This window comes from Lithobates pipiens, unplaced genomic scaffold (assembly GCF_037356315.1).
Source record: "Lithobates pipiens isolate NorthernLeopardFrog02 unplaced genomic scaffold, aLitPip1_a1.2 Scaffold_19, whole genome shotgun sequence".
NCBI lineage: Eukaryota > Metazoa > Chordata > Amphibia > Anura > Ranidae > Lithobates > Lithobates pipiens.
In genome coordinates this window covers 261,215,871-261,240,353 of record NW_027507764.1, presented here as the reverse complement: position 1 = coordinate 261,240,353, position 24,483 = coordinate 261,215,871, and positions in this window count along the sequence as shown.

The window sequence follows — 24,483 nt, the reverse complement described above, 5'->3', positions numbered from 1 at the left end:
CATGTAGGGAGGGAAGGGAGGTAAGGGGTCTGGTTAAAGTCAGTAGAATATCGTCAGCATATAGAGACAATTTATACTCTGCTTGGCGTAGTTGCACCCCACGGATATCAGGGTGATTACGGATAGCCGCTGCCAGGGGTTCCAAACAGAGAATAGAGAGCAAGGGGGATAATGGACAGCCCTGCCTAGTGCCATTACTAAGGGAGAAGGATGGCGATAGGTAGGAGGAGAGGGCCTGGAGTACAGTGCCCTCAAGGCGGCGATGAAGGGACCTGCAATGCCAAAGTGAGAGAGCGTGGCAAACATAAATGGCCAGCTGAGTCGATCGAATGCCTTCTGAGCATCAAGGCTCAATATAAGAGCTGGGCGGTTCATTTTGTTTAGTAAGTCAATCAAATCTATAGTACGTCTAGTATTGTCTCCCGCATGCCTAGCCAGTACAGAACCGACTTGGTCTTTATGGATAAGTTGCGGTAGCAAACGGGACAGCCTGATTGCCAATATTTTGGTGAAAATGTTGTAATCGGAATTTAACAGCGCGATAGGCCTGTAATTGTCTGGGAGGGAGGGGTCTTTATCTGGTTTCGGGATCACAGATACGTGAGCATGGAGAAACTGGGGGTCAGGAATGGTGCCTTTCAATAAGGAGGAGAATAGGGAAAGGAGGTGTGGACTCAGCAATGGAAGGAAAGTCTTGTAGTAGGAGTAAGGTAGGCCATCAGGGCCAGGAGCTTTTTGGGTGGGAAGATGCTCCACAACCGCAGCTAGTTCCTCAGGAGAGATGGGAGAGTTTAAAGACGGGAGGTGGTCAGGGGAAAGCTGGGGGAGGGGCTTCCACGAAGGAGTTAAACTTCTCCTGGGTGAAAGTGTATTGATCATCAGCGAGTAGACAATTATACAGCTTATGGTAGAAGTTACCAAACGTCTTAGACATTGTGAGAGGGCAGTAGGTGGAGGAACCGTCGGGTTGCTTAAGGGAGTCAGGATAGGCTTGGAAAGGTCGAGGTTTAAGTTTGTTTACTAGTATTCGGTGGGGTTTGTTAGAGTACTCGTAAAACTTCTGTTTTGACCATAGGAGGGATTTGTCTATCTTCTGCATATCAAGTGATCTAAGGAGGTTGCGCAGGTAGACAACAGTCCGAAGCCCTGACACCGTGGGAGAGGAGAACAAGCGGTCCTCAGCTTTGCGAAGTTTGAGAAGAGCCGAGGCTCTTTGGTGTATGGCGTCTTTTTTGAGTCGAGAGCTTATGGCAATACAGTGCCCCCTGAATACAGGTTTATGCGCCTCCCACAGTGTCGAGGGCTCAGAGAAGGAGCCAATGTTAAGCTCAAAATACTCATTAAGGCATGTGGTCAGTTGAGCTTTAGTCTCAGGGTTACGTAGGAGGGTCTCATTTAGCCGCCAGTGACAGGAGCGGGGGAAGGCCGAGGATAGGGAGAGTTCTAAATGGACAGAGGAATGATCCGACCATGAGACAGGATTAATTTCTGAGGATACTGCAGCTGTCAAGAGGGGTGTGGAGATGAAAAAGTGATCTAATCTAGAGAAGAGTTTGTGGGGGTGGGAGTAGAAAGTATAGTGTTTCTGAGTAGGATGTTTAATGCGCCATATATCCAGTAAACGTCGGGCCCTAATAAGTCTGCGGAACGATTTGGAGAGGGCGTCCACATTGGAAGGGGTTTTAGTGGGGAACAAAACATGTCTGTCTTTACCTGGGGACATAACCATATTAAAATCTCCACCAATCACTGTGAAAGGGTGTGCATACTTATCTAACATGACAAAAACAGCATTGAGAAAGCGAACTTGACCAGAATTGGGGCATATACATTTAGGATCGTGACAGGTTGAGACTGAAACATGCAATCCAGAATAATAAATCTGCCCTGGGGGTCCAGGTAAGAAGATTGAATTCGCAACGGGCAGGAGCGGCCAATCAGGATCGCCACGCCCGCCTTGCCAGATGGATCTGAAGCCAGAAAGGAGGTCGGAAATGCTTTGCTGGCAAATTTAAGGGAACCCCCAGGACGGAAGTGTGTCTCCTGGATCAGTATCACGTCCGCTTTAGAAGCTTTAAACTCTTTCAGAGCCAACCACCTCTTCCGAACAGAGTTTAAACCTTTCACATTACAGGTAAAAAACTTCAACGACATATCAAAGGAGATAGGTGAAAAAGCAGAGAGAGAAGCATAGAACAGTCAATGGAAGTTGAGTCCCAGGCAGTAGGGAGGAGAAGGCAAAAGGAGAAGAAGAAACCAGGGGAGAGAAAAGGGGAGAGCCTGACAGTTTGGTAGATAGTGGTGCGACAATAATATCGACATTGACATATATCTAGCAAATTGTGGCAGTCGGTCACCAAGGAAACCAAAGGAGACTGAGGCCTGACAAAAAAGAACTTCCCAGAAGAAACTCGTGTACAGATAAACGGTGTCACAAGGATCTGTGAATCACCGGAAAAAGGCTGTAGACAAAAACTAAAAACATTAAGAAAAAAAAAACAACAAAAAAAAGCAGCCTATGGGGAGACTGCATGGGCAGTAGCCACAAAAAAGGAAAAAACAACAAAAATAAAGAAAAACTAAAAATAAAAACGACATCCGTAGAGAAACCCGGAGGAACATAACCTCCAGGAAGCCCGGGTCCGAGCCCGGGACCAAAACAGGGGTCACGAGGACCACCTAGTGTAGGGGGGATGAGGAGCCCATAGGCCACCCCACGCCTTCCATAGCTGGAAAAATCAATTCAGCCACCTATCAAAAGCAAACGTAGCAACAGAATGTATAATAACATAACAGACAAAAAGCAATGTACTGAAGTTGCAAACAGTGAAAAAAAAGAGCATTAAACAATAAACAGTGCACCCCATGGGTGTCGGGGAATAAGTGCGGGGGATCCGCCATGGCATAATAACATAAAACTGCACCATGGAGAATCCAACAAGGCCCCATCTAGGGGGGTAGGTAAGCTCAGACTTGTTCCGATGCAGTGTCCCTCAAGTCGGGGGTTTGAAGGAAGGTCTCCGTTGAGGGGTAAGGTTGGATCTAGAAGGCTTTGGTCGAACTGGGGTCCATATCCGGGCAGGAAGTGCTGACGGCCGAGGTGTAGAGGGAAGTGGAGTAGGTTCTTCGTCTGGGAGAGGGGGGAGTCCAAGGCTACGCAGAAAGGCGTCGCTTTCATGTAGGTCATGAAGAGAGAACTGAGTGCCTTCTCGAGTCACTGAGAGGCGAAAGGGGAAACCCCATCTGTATGGAACCTTGTGGGTTTGAAGATGAAGCGTCAAGGGAAGCAGATTTCTTCGTCGTGCCAAGGTGATTGGTGAGAGATCATTGAAGATTTGGATTTTGGCACCTTTAAAGTCCAGCTTAGGTTGGTTACGAGTGGCAAGTGTGAGTGCTTCTTTACTGTCAAAGTAGTGGAACCGAACCACCACGTCTCTCGGGTTAGCACCTGCAGGGGGTTTAGGCGCCAGCGATCTATGGGCCCTGTCTAGTCGCCAATCAATATCTGGAATTCGGGGGGCCACCACATTAAACAGGCTGAGAAGGTAGGAACGGAGATCCCTGTCTTCCACCACTTCAGGAATGCCTCTAATCCGCAGGTTCTGCCTGCGTTCACGATTCTCGAGGTCTTCTTGATGTGTTTGGAGTTGAGAAACAGAGTGTTTAACAGCGGCGTTATCGTCTTCTAACACTTGAACATATTGGACCAGTTCATCAAACTTAGTCTCTAGGGTGTCTGTGCGGCCGCCCAGTTGGTCAATCTCACCCCTCAGCTCTTTGGCCAGTTTCCCAATTTCCTGAGTAATGGAGTGAGTGATAGCTTTCAGCAGGAATTGGAGCTTAGCGTCCAGGACATCTGCCGTCAGCAAAGTAGGAGACCCCTGGTCAAGAATGGGTGAGGGAGCGTCCGGACAGTTCAAATCAAGTTCATGGCGGGCTGAAGGGTCTAATGCAGGGTCTCCCTCCATTTGGGAGGAGGGGATGGACTTATGTAGATAACGGTCCATGGTGGATGAGGTTTGGGGGAGAAGTACAGAAGCGTAGGACTTTCTTTGATCTCCTATCTTCCCCATGGGGTGCACGGTCAGGCTGAGGGGGTGAGGATGCGGCTCCCGGAGGTAGTAAAGCTGAGAATTGCTGAGAGGGAGCCTCAGGAAGGCGGAGGTGGGGGCATGGCCCCAAAATTACATGGTAGCCATAGCAAAGGGGTGCTCACATGTTCTGGCAGTCAATAGGCTTGTATCAGTGGGCACAGGAGTGGAAGGGGGGGGGCAGGGAGATGTGGGTAGATTCGGGGGGGGGGGGTGAGGTGAGGGCACAACAGTCAGCCCAGGAGTACGTGGGGGGGACAGAGGCACGGGGGGGGGATAGTGGAGGGGGTGGTAGCAGAAAGGTACCTGATAAGATGGCAGAGCACTGCTTCTTGTATCTTTGAGTCCAGGTGGAGGCTAGCACAGTGGGAGAGAGCAGCACGGATTTCTCCAGGGACCCCTGGCAGGTTGCACAACAGATGGGGGGTGAGAGTAGATGCAGCCCCTCTCCACGGCAGTCACTAGCACCTCCGCTAGGCAGTTAGGTCGAGTAGGCCCGAGGCCTAAAGATGGCGGCCGGCCTCGTGTGGAAGAGGCTCCGCAGTAGGCCTCAGCACGGCCGGAGCCTTCAGGGACGGTCCAGGTCACCCCCGCCGGTCACCGCAATCCCCGGTGGCCGCAGAGGGACTTCAGCCTCCTTGCAGGGACCCCGGGATGGCGTGGAGGTCCAGGGCAAGGGTAGGCCCCAAGATGGCGGCGGCGGTCCGGCGGGAGAAAGTAGGCCACGAGCCCGGATGGGGCTCGATCGGCCGAGAAAAGCCACAAAAACCTCCCGGGATGGAACGGGAGGGCTCTAGCACTTAGCGGGGAGAGTCCAGGGCTCTCTCCCCGCTCGGATCGTCCTTATGCTGGCGGATGAAGCGGCGGCTGTGTCGGAGCTCTGACACAGCACGTCCACTCCCGTCGACTTCCGGTCGGTTTATCACTTTTATGGGTTTATCATTAGAGAACGTTTGGTAATTCACATACAATGTTGATTTTTGGTTCAGCACTGAGTCATTTTGGTTTAATCATTTGATTATTACTTGTGTAGAAGTGGGTAGTACACTTGTAGATTCTGACAGAGGAACGGTTCACATGTTTTTGAATATATATATATACCGTATATATATATATATATATATATATATATATATATATATATATATATATATGTGTGTGTGTGTGTGTGTAGCACTGACCCCCGAAGGAGCTGCTGAGTTTGATTGGGCCTGTACTCTGCTAGTGAACCTCCACTGACTTGGCTCAGTCCCCTTGGCACAGCTATGGTGCAATGTTGATGTGAAGCTAATGGTTATGGATAACCCCACAATATGCAATATAATAACAGTATACCTTTGTTATTACCTGGGCATCTGATGGTTCCATCTGCTGGAAAAGGAACAACACTCCACACAAATAGTACTTAACCATTAACTTCTCTTTACTGGGGTTAGTGTAAAACAGTAATCACAACATTTGCACTGTCACACCAACATAATGTGACAGCACAGTAGGAACACACAACAGTATGCACATGTACAGTTGTCTTAAGTGATGCCTCCAATTGGGACTAGTGCTCAGAGTGACTGAACTTTACTCTGGGTAGCTTCCCACTTCCAGCACACTCTGGTTGCTACAGAAATGCAAGGTTAATAGTGAATTGAAACGCAATCCCTAGGGAGCTCCCCCTACTTTAATGAGATGCAAGGCCTTGCAATACAAGATGCAGTCTTTGATCTTCTTTCTTCTGCTAGCTATTTGTATTGTAACAATTTGTAATCCAAATTAGTCCAAATCCAACAGTGGAACAACAAGGGTTAACATGAGATGAATATCAGAACTGTTCATGTAGTGCAGTGTTTCTCAATTCCAGTCCTCATGGCCCACTAACAGGTCATGTTTTCAGGCTTTCCATTATTTTGTATTATTTTAAAGATACACACCCCACAAACCCTTTACCTAGTGTATCGTCACAGCGCTACAGATGACCCAATATTTTATACCTTAGCAGCCACTTACCATAAACTGTCAAATATATAAAGGTGCATACAAAACTAGTGTTAAAATTCCAAATAACTAATTGGTTGCACGTGGCGCTATTACCTGTGTACCTTTCAGTAAACGTGCCCTCACCTCTTCAGTGATCCTATCTCAGACCATAAATTGTGTGATCAGTAACAAATTATATAAATATTTATCACTCAGTGAATACCCAAATTTACATTTAGATTACATATACAGTGACAAATATAAACAAATGTGAATATAGTCCATCCACCAAACAATATTTAGGAATATCCAGATTACAGAAAGTCTTTCTATAAATGCGTGAAAAAATCTCCAGTGTTCAGATTCCTTTTTACAAGTGACTCCTTCACCACACCATCCGTGATTTATGCTCCCCCCTTCGTGAAAACACTCACCGACTGCTAAGCCTTACACTCTCGTGTGAGGCTAAAGGGCTTTCAAAAAATCTCTCAAGATGAAATTCAGACCCCAGCACATCCGATTGGAACTTCTCCACTTACGCACTTCATTGTATATATATATACCTCAAAGAGAAATCACAGAGGGAGACCCCAATAGTGTAATACTGCAATCACTCTTTAATGTTTTAAAAAATCTCACTCCTTATGCACTCACATGAACTTAAAAAAGCAAAATCACTTCAAAAGAGTAAAAAGACTCGCTTCACAACTTCACTCCACAATACTATTCTGAATACGTCGGGGCATTGGTGGTCACGGCGGACTCATTAGATGCGGTACTGAATCGCTTAATCTCACCCCTCCTCGTGCGTCCCGCCTGGTCCCACACAGCAGGTCTGTTCGAAAAAGGGCGCCTTCAAGTCAAATGATTTAGTCCTCTTAGTCCTGTGCCTCCTTCCCAGCTCCGTGTATGTCAGCTCAATATTCACCAGATAGCCACGCCCCCGACATGTTTTGTCATATCAGACTTAATCATGGGATTGGCTATCTGGTCCAGCATCCCACCTTATATTCCCCCATCGTCCAATCAACGTCCTTGGCTCTCCCTCTGTCACACCCATATTAATGGAGTGTGTACTAACGTCCACAACACGCGCCGAAATCAAATCCCTGATTTGCGCATGCTCAAATCACAGCATTCGATATCCCCATTTCGAAAACTGGTATATAATACCAGGCATTCGATTTGAGAGTTCGCTACGGTCTCCGGCACGTGTGTCGAGATTTATCATGTGCGTCGAAACATTCGATCTTAGATGTTGCATTCGATGTTATGTAGATTCCGCTCCGGTCTCAATAATTTACATACGCTAGGTGTTGATAGGTCTCGCGTACGCCGAGATCGAGACTGAGTGTCCCCATCTCCACAATGGTCAAGTATTGGATTCCGTGTCCCCATATTCAGTCATCGAGAAAATGTGGAACCCTTAGCGCACTACCTCTAATGATGTCAATACCCATCGGTGGTGTCTCTCCATTTAAGCTAACGGTATCCTTCTACATAACGCATTATATTCAGTCAACTAATATTACATTTAGTCACCGTGCCTCCACACAGTATGCAATCCAGTGTATACATAACTATAGACTGGTGCAATACTCTGTCACCGTGTCATCAATGCGCCTACGTTTACAATAATGGTTATCATACATCTTCAACTAGCTAATTGGTACACGTATTCATTACTATATTGAAGTATTACAAATGCAAATCTAATTAAATTCAAATGGAAATGCATATATCTCGAAAGGGGGGGGCACAACACCAACTAAGATTCTTGTCCAATTTCCATCATCAATTTAGAGAGGTAGAGCAAATTTTCAGGACACACTGGCATATCTTGGGTAGGGATAAACATTTGGGGGGTGTGATACCCAAAACCCCGGGGTTCATCTATAGACGGGCGCCCAATATTGGGGATAGGGTTGCAAAAAAGGTTCTGGACCCCCCTAAGCGAGTAACCATCTCGGGTGAACTGAAAGGTTTCTATGCATGTAGGAGGTGCATATGTTGTAGAACTGTACACCAGATAAACAGGGGAATCACCTCAATAACTAACAGTGAGGGTGAATCATTTGAAATCAAGGAATTTATGACGTGCAATATGTCTCATATCGTATACCTGCTATGGTGCCCCTGCAATTTACTATATGTAAGACGCACAAAGAGATTATTGAGAGTGCGAATTTCAGAACATTTGACTAATATCCGAAAGGGTTACCAGTATCATAGCGTGTCATTACATTTTAAGGAACACCATCAACAAAATCCTGATCTACTACAGTTTTGTGGAATAGATCATGTTCGTCCCTCTTGGAGAGGCTCTAATCGTGTAAGAGATCTGTCGCAGAGGGAGACCAAGTGGATCTTCTTGTTGAGGAGCCTCTATCCAAGAGGTATGAACATAGAGCTGGACCTTAACTGCTACATTAGTGACTTTTAGTCAAGCAATTATGGACAGTAACAGTGTGGTTCAAGTAAGGGAAATCAGCCCCCTGGAACTGTAAGTAGAAACATCCTGCATTAGGCGTTAGGGTTTAATGATCTCTCAAGTGTTATAGAGGGAAGATTGCAATTCCGATATGGAAATGCACATGATGTTTACCATTTAAGATTGCAACTCCGATATGGAAATGCACATGAGGTTACCAATTACTGTTCTCTAAAATAAGTTTTTACATGAGTTCGCATCTGTAGACAGATGTGAAGTTATTGATGGGGGAGCCCTGAGAATATTATGAGGGTGCCAATTATGTCTCTTTTTAGGGCAATAGCAATAGGATCTCTTTTTATGCGATTTTAGATTTTTAAGAATTTTTATTTGGAGTTATGTTTATATGTCAGTTTACCTGCAATATAGGTGTTGCTTTCGAGATATATGCATTTCCATTTGAATTTAATTAGATTTGCATTTGTAATACTTCAATATAGTAATGAATACATGTACCAATTAGCTAGTTGAAGATGTATGATAACCATTATTGTAAACGTAGGCGCATTGATGACACGGTGACAGAGTATTGCACCAGTCTATAGTTATGTATACACTGGATTGCATACTGTGTGGAGGCACGGTGACTAAATGTAATATTAGTTGACTGAATATAATGCGTTATGTAGAAGGATACCGTTAGCTTAAATGGAGAGACACCACCGATGGGTATTGACATCATTAGAGGTAGTGCGCTAAGGGTTCCACATTTTCTCGATGACTGAATATGGGGACACGGAATCCAATACTTGACCATTGTGGAGATGGGGACACTCAGTCTCGATCTCGGCGTACGCGAGACCTATCAACACCTAGCGTATGTAAATTATTGAGACCGGAGCGGAATCTACATAACATCGAATGCAACATCTAAGATCGAATGTTTCGACGCACATGATAAATCTCGACACACGTGCCGGAGACCGTAGCGAACTCTCAAATCGAATGCCTGGTATTATATACCAGTTTTCGAAATGGGGATATCGAATGCTGTGATTTGAGCATGCGCAAATCAGGGATTTGATTTCGGCGCGTGTTGTGGACGTTAGTACACACTCCATTAATATGGGTGTGACAGAGGGAGAGCCAAGGACGTTGATTGGACGATGGGGGAATATAAGGTGGGATGCTGGACCAGATAGCCAATCCCATGATTAAGTCTGATATGACGAAACATGTCGGGGGCGTGGCTATCTGGTGAATATTGAGCTGACATACACGGAGCTGGGAAGGAGGCACAGGACTAAGAGGACTAAATCATTTGACTTGAAGGCGCCCTTTTTCGAACAGACCTGCTGTGTGGGACCAGGCGGGACGCACGAGGAGGGGTGAGATTAAGCGATTCAGTACCGCATCTAATGAGTCCGCCGTGACCACCAATGCCCCGACGTATTCAGAATAGTATTGTGGAGTGAAGTTGTGAAGCGAGTCTTTTTACTATTTTGAAGTGATTTTGCTTTTTTAAGTTCATGTGAGTGCATAAGGAGTGAGATTTTTTAAAACATTAAAGAGTGATTGCAGTATTACACTATTGGGGTCTCCCTCTGTGATTTCTCTTTGAGGTATATATATATACAATGAAGTGCGTGAGTGGAGAAGTTCCAATCGGATGTGCTGAGGTCTGAATTTCATCTTGAGAGATTTTTTGAAAGCCCTTTAGCCTCACACGAGAGTGTAAGGCTTAGCAGTCGGTGAGTGTTTTCACGAAGGGGGGAGCATAAATCACGGATGGTGTGGTGAAGGAGTCACTTGTAAAAAGGAATCTGAACACTGGAGATTTTTTCACGCATTTATAGAAAGACTTTCTGTAATCTGGATATTCTTAAATATTGTTTGGTGGATGGACTATATTCACATTTGTTTATATTTGTCACTGTATATGTAATCTAAATGTAAATTTGGGTATTCACTGAGTGATAAATATTTATATAATTTGTTACTGATCACACAATTTATGGTCTGAGATAGGATCACTGAAGAGGTGAGGGCACGTTTACTGAAAGGTACACAGGTAATAGCGCCACGTGCAACCAATTAGTTATTTGGAATTTTAACACTAGTTTTGTATGCACCTTTATATATTTTCCATTATTTTGCACAGGTGATTTGATCAGTTTCACTGCCTTAGTAATTACCCCAGCTGTTTCATCTGAGGGAAATCCTGAAAACATGACCTGTTAGTGGGCCATGAGGACTGGAATTGAGAAACATTGCTGTAGTGTGATACACCTGTAACTGCTTTGGAATAACACAGTGCTAATAGTATTGTGATGAATAAGCTTGAGGCCCACTTAACTCAGTCTGTCTGATAGATGCTCCTCCATGGGATGACAGGTCCCATCACGCTGTGTCAAAGTCTAGGTGAGTAACAAGGTGCGTTAGGAAACCTTTGGGCAACAGCCCTCTCATCAAATTGGGTCCAAGAAATAGAACAGCTCCGCTGGTCTCAGTCTATTTGCTGCGGCCACACCATCACGTTTGCTCCGCTTCACAAGGTCATGAGAAGCTCTAAGTTACCTCCGTCAGGGTGCCTCTGGATCCTTCCCAATCCGACCACACTGCTGTCCCCAACACACTGTGGTGTGAAGTCCTCCTCTGGCTTTAGATTGCTGCTCCGCACCGAGGAGGCCGCAGTTCTCTGGAGACCTCCTCACAGGTCCTCACAGGCAGGCCATGTGCCCAGAAGAGAAAGAAAATGGCCGCCCTGGTTCTTTTATAGCTTACCCAGCATGCAGTTCAGTACATGATGATCATGGGTAGGTCACCTGGCATTCTGGGTAAGTAGGTCACAGTAAAATTTAAACAGAATAGTCACTTCCTGTTATCTTTTTAGTGTTTGGAACAGGAAAATAATTGAAGTCCATTTTTCTGTTTTTGGTCACTAGATGTACTAGTGAAATACTAAAGAATAACACGGTCCATAGGCTTACATTGTATTAACATTAACATTGCATTAGTAGGCAAAAATGCCAGCGCTACATATATAAATATATATTTTTTTTCATTGTTTTAAAAGTATACAGGTGTATACAGGTGTGCGCAGGGGTATTATAATTTGTTTTGTAACTGAGAAGAATGATATACAAGCAAAAATGACAACCATTTATGTGCTGAAAAAATTTCCAGCAGCAGTATTTTTTTGCACTTCACACAGTTATAAAAATAGCTTTTAATGATATGTCAGATAAAAATTAGCATTCCATGTTAAGGTTTACCTACATACACAATATTAAAAGTATGGGGAGCAGGAATCATAAAGCTAAAGCTCAGTACCTACATCCCCTAATAGAGGCAATATAACAAGAAACCCTCAAAAGTAGGATTGTAGGACTGTAGCGGTACCAAATGAAACCATTATGTATCTCTATATTTGTGTAGAAAAACACACATATTATACATAATATATATCTAAAACATATGTATTGTATAAAAGCATAACATCTCATTGCAAAATCATTTTAAACATTGTAAAAAAATGTTGGTCTTTGCAGGTTTGTAATTCTAACTACAACCACAATGTTTTAACACATTCTAGCCCAACATTTCTTGTTTCTGAATTTTTTCTCAAATTTGAGTACATGTATTCATGTCAATGAAGTCCTTGATGTTCACAGAGCAATTAAGAGAGGGGTCATGGTTCTTTACAAGTTTCTTGGATCAAGGTCCATTTCATCAGGAAATGTGGAGGTGTTTCTGTAAATTGTTAAAATGAATGACAAGGAATTCAGCAAACGTGTACAGGCAACATAGTGTCATAACATCATATTCATCAGCAATATAATTACTTACATATATAAATCTGTGCATGGAATTATTTACAATCTTAAGTTAAAACAATATTTGCACTGTTATGCAGCATCCTTTGGGAAGGGTTAAGGAGTGATGCAGGGTAATTTATATATAAGTATACAAATAGAGAGATACATAATGATTTCATGTGATACCACTAAAGTCCCACTTTTTAGGTTGTTTGGTGTGTTTTACAAAAAAAAAAAACCTTTAAAAAAAGTTTAAAGACTAAGGCACTACCAAACATGGGGTGAGTATGTGTTTTGGTCAGAACAAATATTTGAAGGAGAGGGCTACATGAATAACTGTAAGAAAAAATGATAAAGTGATTCTAAACCTTACATTTTTTAAAACATGTCAATAATAAACATGTTATACTCACCTGCTCTGTGCAATGGTTTTTCACAGAGCAGCACTGATCCTCTTCTTCTGGTGTTCACCGCTGGCGTTCCTGGCTTCTCCTCCTCATCAAGTGCCCACCATAGGAATCCCTATGGGGTCACATGTGTGTGCTTTATCCTGAGCTCCGCTACCTGTGTGTTTGGACACAGACAACAGGGCAGCAAAAATACGTGGTTGAGCCATGTTTTGTTCCCATTGGCCAACTGCCCCCCCCCCCCCCCCATAAGCAGTCCCCTATCAGTAGCCTCTGGAGTGCAATCCAAAAGCATATTGGACTTCAAAAGCAAGGGAGATTTAGACACATGACTAAATATACCCTAAGGCTTTACAACAACTTTAAAAGATAGAATTGGTTTATAGCATGGCTAACTGCTCATTTCAAACCAATTAGATAAACACCTGAAGGACCACTAGGGATAGGCGAACGGTTCGGCCTGAGCATAAGTTTGGGTCGAACTTTGATTGTTCGGACGTTCAGCAAACAATGAACATTATGAGGTGTTCGCAACAAATTTGAAAGCCACGGAACCCCGTTAAAATCTATGGGACACTGCCATGAAAAGCCAAAAGTGCTAATTTTAAAGGCTTATATGCAAGTTATTGTCATAAAAAGTGTTTGGGGACCTGGGTCCTGGTTCCGCGCAATGATCAGCTGTGATTGGTCACAGCTAATGACGTGGAAAGAAGCCTCTGTCAGAGGCTTCTTATCACGATTGGAGATGTGGCGTGTCAGACTGACACACCACACTAGCGATCGCTGAGATGAGCGCCCACATGTAATTTTGCTGGACGTTATATGACGCACAGTCAGGATAACAGAACCACTTCCCAGCTGTCATTCTGTTATAGGCCGGGCGGGAAGTGGTTAAAGGAATATTTAATTTTAATTGTTTCACTTTATACATTGTCACTGCTCCTGAAAAAAAAACGTCAGTTTTTAAAACTTTTTTTGCATTGATACATGCGACATGTATCAATGCAAAAACTCTGGCAGGACCCAGATCCCCAAACACTTTTTATGACAATAACTTGCATATAAGCCTTTAAAATTAGCACTTTTGATTTTTCATGTTCGTGTCCCATGGACTTTAACAGTGTTTTTTCAGAATTTTTTGCCTGTTCGCAAGTTTTGGTGCGAACCGAACCGAATAACATACAGGGATACAGGGATATGCAATGTAATACTGACATATAATCACACACATAGGTTGGACTTGATGGACTTGTGTCTTTTTTCAACCTCACCTATTATGTAACTATGTAAGGTATGAGTGTGTATATAGTCACCACTGCAACCCTTTTTTTTTACTGGATTCTTTTCTGTTTTTTTTCATGGTAAGTGAGGTGTATCTTCACAAATCTCACCACCCGGTGCTCAATTCATTTGAAGTTTGCATTTGTGTACAGTTTGCATTTTCCTTCAGGATACTATAATACAAATGGCCATTAGAGTCATTAGAGTAGACCAACTCAATGTAGACATTACAGGTACATTGTTTCACATGACAACATGCATTGTCAATGGGATGTCATTGTATATTATAATTACTGATCCTACCTGTAATTTGAAATTGAAAATTTTTGGATTTTTAATTTTTATTTTATTCTTGCAGGACTTTTTTAATTACCCTTAATTTTATTTATTGTGAATCTTACATATTATTTGTCTGTAACATGTGTTTGGCTTTTAAATAGCTGCTCAGTTAATTTTAATCAAAAAAAGTAGAGAAGGCATGGTTGTAATTTTAAATAAACTGCTGCACATGATATGCTTGTGTTAAGCACCTACAGTATATAATAGGAAAAGTAATAGTTGCCTTTATAAATCACACTACTCTACTTCAAAAAGATACGATATCTTATGATTGCCTCACCAGGAACTGGTAAAATGGTGAACAGGAAATTGAAACTGTTACTATACAGGAAATAATCATGCTCTGTCAAATTCTGCAGAAGAAAACATATGTTCCAACTTACTGTCACCATCTTACCTATCTGATCTAATATATAAAGAGAGCAAAATTACAAGAGCCATTTTTGTAATATCAGCTGAGGGCTTAGGATGCTCTACCACAGTTAGGAGAAAAAACCTTTCAACCTCATAAAAGAGTTTAATGCAGACTATCAGATGGAACAGATGTCCAATAATAATTTCAAAGAAAAGAACATTCACAACTGAAAAAGTAAAAAAAAGTACTTTGAAACAATCACTTAAAAGAATCTATCTGAGTCATGTTTGTAATAAAGCTTAGCATTTAGAAGATTTAAGATTTTAATCCCCTTAATGCTCTGCACACTTCAATGTTAACATTAATAAACATTTGACATACAGCATATGACTTTAAGTACTATTAATTGATTGAAAAGGAAATGGAGCTTTTAGAAATTAATGCATTTATCATTTATATTCAATTCTGTTTTCTTTATAGATTATTTATTATTGGAGCGTATATACATGTATTTATTACACCAGTATTAGTGTTGTTTTATCTTAATGCAGCTTTTACTCATTTGGATTTTAAAACTGATTGAAACATTACTGTAATTTGTATCTTTCATTTTAATCATGTTGCACAATAAATCTTTAAACAACTGTTTACTTGTATTGAGACTGATATGTATATCACCCATACACATAAGTGAATTTTGTTCTAAGTATGACATCATGTAACCTTCCAAATGTAATAGTTACTACTATGTAGCATAGGAAATATTGATCAATTCAAGTAAGGAAGGAATGTCTATCACAAAAAAAGCAAGACAAGGGTTGACAGGGGGTAGAGACACTATAGCTGGTTGCTAGTTAAACAATGTTTTTTTGTTTTGTTTTTTCACTAGAGTTAAAGTGGGACTGCAGCAAAAGCATTGTTTTTAAATGTGGAATCATTCACTCGTATTTATAAGGATTGAAAAATGAGGGGAAATCTCTTCAACTGGGGTAAAAACAATGGGAAAACTTGACAAAGCTTCATATTTTTCCATAAACTACTAAAATGTGTTACTTCCACCCATATATTTGTTTCTCAACATTTCTTTCTTCATGACATGGAAGGTAGTTGTAGAAAATCTTTCAAATGAGGACCCACTTGAAAAAACAAAGTTTCTAACTCTTCCACATTTAAAATAAAAAATAGAAACAAATAAGAAGGGGAATTCAGGTGCTAAATATAATTGTGGAATTTCTTCTCACACCTTATATGGCAGTCCTTTGAAAAACAGGAAAATACTGGGAACATTGTATACATAGCTCTGATTATGTATGCCCATAATTTTATCTTTTACAACTCTTGGAAAGAGCCAGATTTATACTACCTGCCCCTAGCTAAAATGCCTTGTAAACGTTACTTTATTCTGCCAACAAAAATCAAACAAACTCTGCAGGGACAGCAACAATGAGGGAGCAGTCAAACTGCACTGGCAGGAAGGATGGCAGTCTGGAACTCTGAAACCTGTTATTATACAAGGCAATGACAGTCAGCAACATTGTGTTTTTATGGCTTTATGCCATCCCTGGAATCCATAAAATCCAGGACAACAGCCAATGTTGGATATGAAGCAGTGGCATCACTAGGGTTGGGGTCACCTGGTGCAGTAAAATATGGTGTCGCCCCCCATGCCGCTGCTCCGGTCACTGAGCAATCCGGGACACTGAGCAGGCTAGCACATCAGCACAGCTCTGCCCCTAGCTTGGCACAGTGATCTGTCCTTCCGCTGCGGTCTGACAGCAGGAGCAGAACAGAGCAGTATACACTGGGCAGTCTAGTGCATCGGGCTCTCTTCTAGCTAGCCTGCCCCAGTGCTTTGCAGGGCACTAGGCAGGCTAGTTTCAGGACAGTAGCAATCACAGTGTTCACCCCAAACTGGATCCTGTAAATGTTGTGGTTTATGTCAGTGCGGTAATCCATGCACTGTCACGGATAGGGGTGACACCATCACGGTCGAGTATCCCTTCCTTCTTAATGGTATCACCCAGACCTGAACTGGGACAAAAAATAGATCTAGGCATTTTAGACTGAACAGCCCAGGGTAATCCCCAAGTCTAAATCCCCCGTGTAATCCCCCTAATGTAACCCCCCATGTAAGCCCCCCTAATGTATCCACCCCCTGTGTAAGCCCCCCTGATTTAACCCCCCGTATAATCCTGCTAAAGTATCCCCCTAATGTAACCACCCCGTGTAATCCCCCTAATGTAACCCCTCTGTGTAATCCCTATAATGTAACCACCCCCTGTGTAATCACGTAATGTACCCAACACCTGGGTAATCCCCCTAGTGTAACCACGCCTTATGTAAACCCACCTGATATAACCACCCCCTGTGTAAGCCCCCCTAATTTAACCCCCATGTGTAATCCCACTAATGTAACCACCCCCTGTGTGATCCACCTAATGTAACCACCCCGTGTATATTCCCTTAATGTACCTTCCGTGTAATCCTGCTAATGCATCCCATTAATGTAACCACCCCCTGTGTAATCCCCCTAATGTAACCACCCCCTGTGTAATCCCCCTAATGTACACCATGTGTAAGCCTGCTAATGCATCCCCCCATTGTAACCACCCCCTGTGTAATCCCCCTAATGTACACCCTCCCATGTAATCCCCTTAATGTACACCCCCCATGTATATATGCCCATTGTGACATTGTGTATATCACCCCTCCCTGCATTCACAGACCTTAGATCAGCGTGGCTCTGTCCACATGTATGTTCCTCCTCCTAGGTTCCTCCTCCTGTTCCTCTTCCTGCTGACATGTACTGTCAGAGTGGAGAAGGAGATTGGGTTCAGTCGGCTGTGAAGATCGTAATTGTGATAGGCAGCTGGCACCTCTCCCTGCCTGCCTGTCACAATAATAGGGGATTGCAGTTCCAGTTCCTGGTGCACATCCAGGTGCTGGGCACTGGGCACTGGGCTATGGGAACCAGAGCTGTCTGCCTCTCTCAATTCAGCCTCTGTCCTCTTAATCCAGTGCTGTGCTGGGTGTCACCCCTCTGGAGGGTGTCAACTGAGTGTGGCCTGCACCCCCCACTCCCAGGGCTGTTTGAAGGAATTTGGGGGCTCCAATCAAAATGGACATGGAGGCCCCCAACCCCCCCACACACACGCAAAACCCTACAGGAATCACAGCATAGTGATACAGTTTAAGTTCACCAACACTTTATATAAATAAAAAAGGTTTACAGTGTAAATACTGCTGTTGCATATAATGTGCATAAAATTTGAACATTTTCAACAATTGAACATAAAATAAAATATACATTAAAAAAGTGCACAATAACTAAATCCAACATACTTAAAACACACGCACACACACACTCACATTAACATTTTTCAGTTCTCACAAACATGTGCAAATTATCTAAAACTAGACTGACTGCTCCCCCCTTACTACTCCCCCTGTGTTCTTTTTAACCCCCCTCACTACCTCATACCATGCGGCAGGAGATTCTGTTTTCTGTTCCAGGCTGGCTGGACTGAAAGGAAGTGAGCACTCAGTGTGTGTACTTCCTGTCAGTCCGGCCGGGAACAGGAAACTGAATCTCCTGTACCACATGGACTGCAGGTGGCAGGAAGAGGAGCCCGGCCACGCTACAGGCTGCCTGCAGCTTATATGAAGCAGTGGTGCAGCTGGGGGCCCAGGCCAGCTCGGGGCCCCAAGCAATTGCTTGTTTTGCCTGTCCATTTGCAACGGGCCTGCCCGCTCCTCCTTAGCAATTCCACCGATACGAAGAAATCTAGCCTTGCCATTACACACAGCTATGTAGTTGGTTAGGTTAACCACTTAACAACCGGCCCATAGCCGAATGATGGCTACAGGGCGGTCGTTTAATATGATGTCCTCCCAGAATTCCGCTCTCGCGCACACCCACTGGGGCGCGCACTCCACAGGACCCGTCACATCACGGATCACGGTAAACGGCCGCTCATTGTGGGCATTTACCACGTGATCGCTCTGTCAAATGACGGAGCGATCACTTGTAAACAAACCGGCATCATGTTATGACGCCGGTTCCTCCCTCCCCTCTCTGTACCAATCGGTACAGCGTAGGGGGAAAAGATCGGTGTCAGCAGTGCTGTGGGCTGCATCTTCAGTGCCCACAGTGCTGCTCACCGAAAATTAACCCCTCAATTCCCTGCCAATACTCTGCAATACTCTGCAATACCCAATACCCTGCTAATACTCTGCAATACCCTGCAATACTCTGCAATACCCTGCAATACTCTGCAATACCCTGCCAATACTCTGCAATACCTAATACCCTGCCAATACTCTGCAATACCCTGCAATACTCTGCAATACCCTGCCTATACTCTGCAATACCTTGCCAATACTCTGCAATACCCAATACCCTGCCAATACACTGCAATACCCTGCCAATACTCTGCAATAGCCTGCAATACCCTGCCAATACTCTGCAATACCCTGCCAATACTCTGAAATACCCTGCCAATACTCTGCCATTTTTTATTTTATTTCAGGCTTTCCAGCCTAGAGGTGAGATGCGGGGTCTTATTCACCCCATATCTCACTGTAAAGAGGACCTGTCATGCCATATTCCTATTACAAGGGATGTTTACATTCCTTGTAATAGGAATAAAAGTGATCAAAAAAATAATTTTTGGGGAAAAAAATGTCAAACTAAAATAAATAAAGTAAAATGAACAATAAAAAAAAAAAATTAAAGCGCCCCTGTCCCCATATGCTCGCATGCAGAAGCGAACACATACATAAGTCCCGCCCACATATGAAAACGGTGTTCAAACGGTGTGTGAGAAATAACCTGATAATATGACAATTTTGTGAAAAAAAAGGAAAAAAAATCTTGATTTTGCAAAGAATTGTAGGAAAAAATGACAACTTCAAAAAACTCATCATGCCTCTTACTAAATATCTTGGAATGTCTTCTTTCCAAAAAGGGGTAATTTGAGGGGTATTTGTACTTTTCTGGCATGTTAGGGTCTCAAGAAATGAAAGTCCGTCAGTCCTTTAGGTGTGATCAATTTTCAGATATTGGCACCATAGCTTGTGGACTATTTGATAACTTTCACAAAGACCAAATAATATCCACCAATTTGTACTTATTTTTACCAAAGATATGTAGTAGTATAACTTTTGGCCAAAATTTCATTTTTTACAGAATTTTCGGTCTTTTTTCTTTTATAGCACAAAAAATAAAAAACCCAGCGGTGATTAAATACTACCAAAAGAAAGCTCTATTTGTGTAAAAAAAGGACACAAATTTCATATGGGTACAGTGTTGCATGACTGAGTAATTGTCATTCAAAATGTGAGAGCACTGAAAGCTGAAAATTGGTCTGTTATTAAGGGTGTTTAAGTGCCCAGTGGTCAAGTGGTTAAACACTATGTGTGTCCATTATGTTTAAAGTATATCTAAACCTAATCAAAAAAATCTCATGCATCTTTTTTTAATATCTCTTTATTAATTCATATTTTTCCTCATATGCTCTAGTGCAATATGTCTCCCTATAGAGTGGTAGATTGCTATTCACTAAATTTTTCCAATGTACCAGCAGAGGAGCTTAAACCCTCTCCCAGCACAATACTATTGTCTTTCTTGCATAAAAAAGTAGTAGGCCCACCTGTGTTCTCTTTCCCATAGAGGTAATATTAGTCCCTATCAGTTCTAGTAGACAAATCTCTGCTTCTTGTTCCAGTGTAATTGATGTTACTATGGCAGATACTCTCAGGACTTCCCAGGGGATTTCAGTGCCGGCATTGCTGCATTCATCTTTCCCTCAATCCTGACTAGTCTCCCAGTTCCTGCTACTGAAAAACATCCACACAGCATGATGCTGCTACCACCATGCTTCACTGTAGGGATGGTATTGGCCAGGTGATGAGCGGTGCCTGGTTTCCTCCAGATATGAGGCTTGCCACTCAGACCAAAGAGTTCAGTCTTTGATTTTACCAGACCAGAGATGCACTGTTAACTGTGAGACCTTTCATAGACAGGCGTGTGCCTTTCCAATTTATGTCCAATCAAATGAATTTACCACAGGTGGACTTTATTCAAGTAGTAGAAACGTCTCAAGGATCAGTGGAAACAGGATGCACCTAAGCTCAATTTTAAATGACGTGGCAAAGGCTTTGAATACTTATGTACATGTGATTTTTTTATTTTTTTTATTTTTAATACATTTGCAAAGATTTCAAACAAATGTCTTTCATGTTATCTTCATGGGTTATTGTTTGTAGAATTTTGAGGAAAATAATGAATTTAATCCATTTTGGATTAAGGCTGTAACATAACAAAATTCGGAAAAAGGGAAGTGCTGTGAATTTTCTCCATATGAACTGTAGGAATTTGGGACTTTGTACCTGGGGGAACAGAACACTAAAAAAATTAAAGTGAGGGTTCTTCTTTAACCACTTCACATCCCATCCATGTACATATGACGTCCGCAGGAGGGATCTCTTCTCATCTTGGGTGGGTGACATATCAGACGTCCTGGGCTTCTCGGCCGTCTAGGGGCTGCACACTCGCCCCCCGCCACATCACTTGGGAGCCGATGTGCATGCCCAGCGGCCGCAATGTCCCCTGGGCACCCGCAATTGCCCATTAACCGAGCAGGGCTGTGGATCTGTGTGTGTAAACACACAGATCCATATCCTGTCAGGTGAGAGGAGACTGTTGGTGTATTCCCAGTATAGAGGAACACCGATTGGTCTCCTCCCCTTGTGAGTCCTCGCCCCCTACAGTTAGAATCACTTCCTAGGCAACACAGTTAACCCCTTCACCGCCTCCATACTGTTAATCCCCCCCAAAATGGTGTCAAAAGTGTCCGATCTGTCCACCGCAATGTCACAGTTGCGATAAAAATTGCAGATCTCTGCCATTACTATTAAAAAATAATAATAATCAAAATACCATAAAACTATCCCCTATTTTGTAGATGCTATAACATTTTCATAAACCAATAAATATATGCTTATTGTGATTTTATTACCAAAAATATGTAGAAGAATATATATCGGTCTAAACCGAGGAAAGAATTTTTAAAAATGTGATATTTATTATAGCAAAAAGTTAAAAATATTTTGTTTTTTTTCAAACTTGTCGCTCTTCTTTTGTTTATAGCGCAAAAAATAAAAACCACAAAGATGATCAAATGCCACCAAAAGAAAGCTCTATTTGTGGGGAAAAATTATAAATATGCCATTTGGGTACAGTATAGCATGACCGCGCAATTGTCATTCAAATTGCGACAGCACTGAAAACTGAAAATTGGCTTGGGCAGGAAGGGGGTGAAAATGTCCTGTATTGAAGTAGTTAAGCATTGTAACTGCCATTCAACTCGGGTTAACGTTTACAGTACAGAGAAAATTTTTTTAGTCCTGTATCTAGTCTCTAATTTGATACAGAGCATAGCAAAAGCCTTTTAAAGGCATTTAGGGTGATAAAAATGTAAACTTTAGAATGCTTTAGAACCATTATTTTCCATATTTTAAAACTAGAGATAGTTCCCCTTTAAATCTTGACCTGTTTATGTAGATAAAATATAATAGTAATTTCCATTTAAGTCTGCAAGAAGACTTCTAATATCAGTTATGCACTTAGTTATTCTTGTGCATTTATGAGCAAATCCTTTTGCAGTAAGTGAAATGTATTGATTATGCAATATTACTCACATAATATAAAAGGAACCTTGCAGAATTAAATTACCTTAATTCCACAACTGTACCTTATTCAGACATGTAATATGCTGGAATAAAATGTTCTATTTTAAATGGATTGTTTTTGCATGAAGAAATTCCAAAATTTATTTGGCCTGACTTTAAATGATTTATGCTAATGCTCAATTAATGCAATAAATGATAAATCTTTGTATGGTTAATAGTGGAAAAGAGGCTTTATTTGCTAATGAATTATGTCATAGTCCTTTTAGTGCTGTATTTAAACATCACATAGAAGTAGATCATGTTTTTAGAAGTCATGAGTAGCCCCAGGCATACCATAATTTTAATTGATGTAAATGAAGAAAATAATGAAAGCTTGTGTGAGCTGACCCTGTTATGCAGGATGGATCACCCCAATTAATCAAAGAACCTCTAGAGATGGTACATTCATCTGGCCTCAGTGAGAGGTCTTAGACAATTGTCCGAAAAAATTGTATACAGTAGCTATTATATAGGAAAACTAAAATGCATTTATAAGATCTGGAATCTCTCTCCATATGAGGCTTAAAAACACATCATACAAATAAATAAAGATTTGTTGTAATCAGCTTACAAAAGATGATTTCTAGTTTAAATAGGCTTCTTCTGATCCTAACCACCTAATTTAGTACAAGAGAAGAAACACCTTATTGGATTTCTTTTTTATGCTTGAATTGCTACTCTTTGCCTTTCACAGGGCAAAAGTAACATTTCCTAACATTCAATCCTAAGCCCTTGTACACACGGTCGGACATTCCGACAACAAAATCCGTCGGATTTTTTCTGACGGATTTTGTCCGAAACTGTTGTTGCATACACACGGTAAGACAAAGTTGTCGGAAAATCCGATCGTTTAGAACGTGATGACGTTTATTCATTACGACGGGACTACGTTCAGGCTAGTAGCCAATAGCTTTGGTCTCGTAATTTGAACTGAGCATGCGTGGCACTTTGTCCGATCAGAATTCCTTTTTCCTTTCTTGATGCCAAACCATGGCAGCATACTAGTGATAGGCTCATCCTCTTCCACTACCTCAGGACCAGTGAATAGCATAAATTAAAGGCATAGTTAGGCCCCACCACATTCTCTGTAATTAGCTACATACCAAAACGTACAAAGGTGGGGTTTTTTGCTGCCATGGTTTAGCGTCAGGAGAGGAAAATTACAGTAAGTATTTAATACAATTTCCCATTTTCCTGATGCCACCGTGGCAGCATACTAGTGATAAATAACTAGCTGACAGGGTGGGTTCTACTTGTCAAATCAATTTTTAATTAGAAAGTGACAGAAGACGATAGTAGACTTTCTCCGCAGTCTACTAATGGCAAGACCCCTGGATCTACTCCGTACCGCTTGAAAAGGTATCCTGGGGTGACCATGATACTTCCTTGCAGATGAATTTCTTGGGCACCTTCAAATGGGCAGCCCATAAAAACTGAAACTGCTCTGAGATTTATTGTATCCATTGCTGAAGGAAGTTCATGACCCCTTGCCCTATATGCACGACCAAACCTACTCAATCCAGGAGGTAACCTCTTTTCCCTGACAAATTCCAGCAGGATAAAAAGATGAAAGGCTTATTACATGTTCTGAAAAGGGCAATTGTGGATAGGGACTTCAAGTTCTGTACACATCCAATTTATGTGACCCTCCTGAGTGATCCTCTGGGAAGTTTGTCAATGCCCAGATTACTGTTCAATGGAGGGCTTGATAAAAGATGATCTAGTGGACACAGGTCTATGCCTTCTGGAAAGAAAATAATATATTTTTCTGAAGATCTTGGAGCTTGAATCTCAAGCCGCGTACACACGGGCGGACTTTCTGGCCAACTTAGTCTGTTGAAACACATTTCAGCGGACAGTCCGCTCGTGTGTGGGCTTCAGTGGACTTTTTCAGCGTGCAGTCTGGCGGACTAAGTATTTCGGAATTTCCGTAATATTGTCCGTCGTACTTTGGTTTCAGCGGACAATCCGCTCGTGAGTAGGCTAGTTCGACGGACTAAGTATGGCGCATGCTCAGAAAGGATTTACACGGCGAAAGGTTGCATTGCTGTGTATTGGA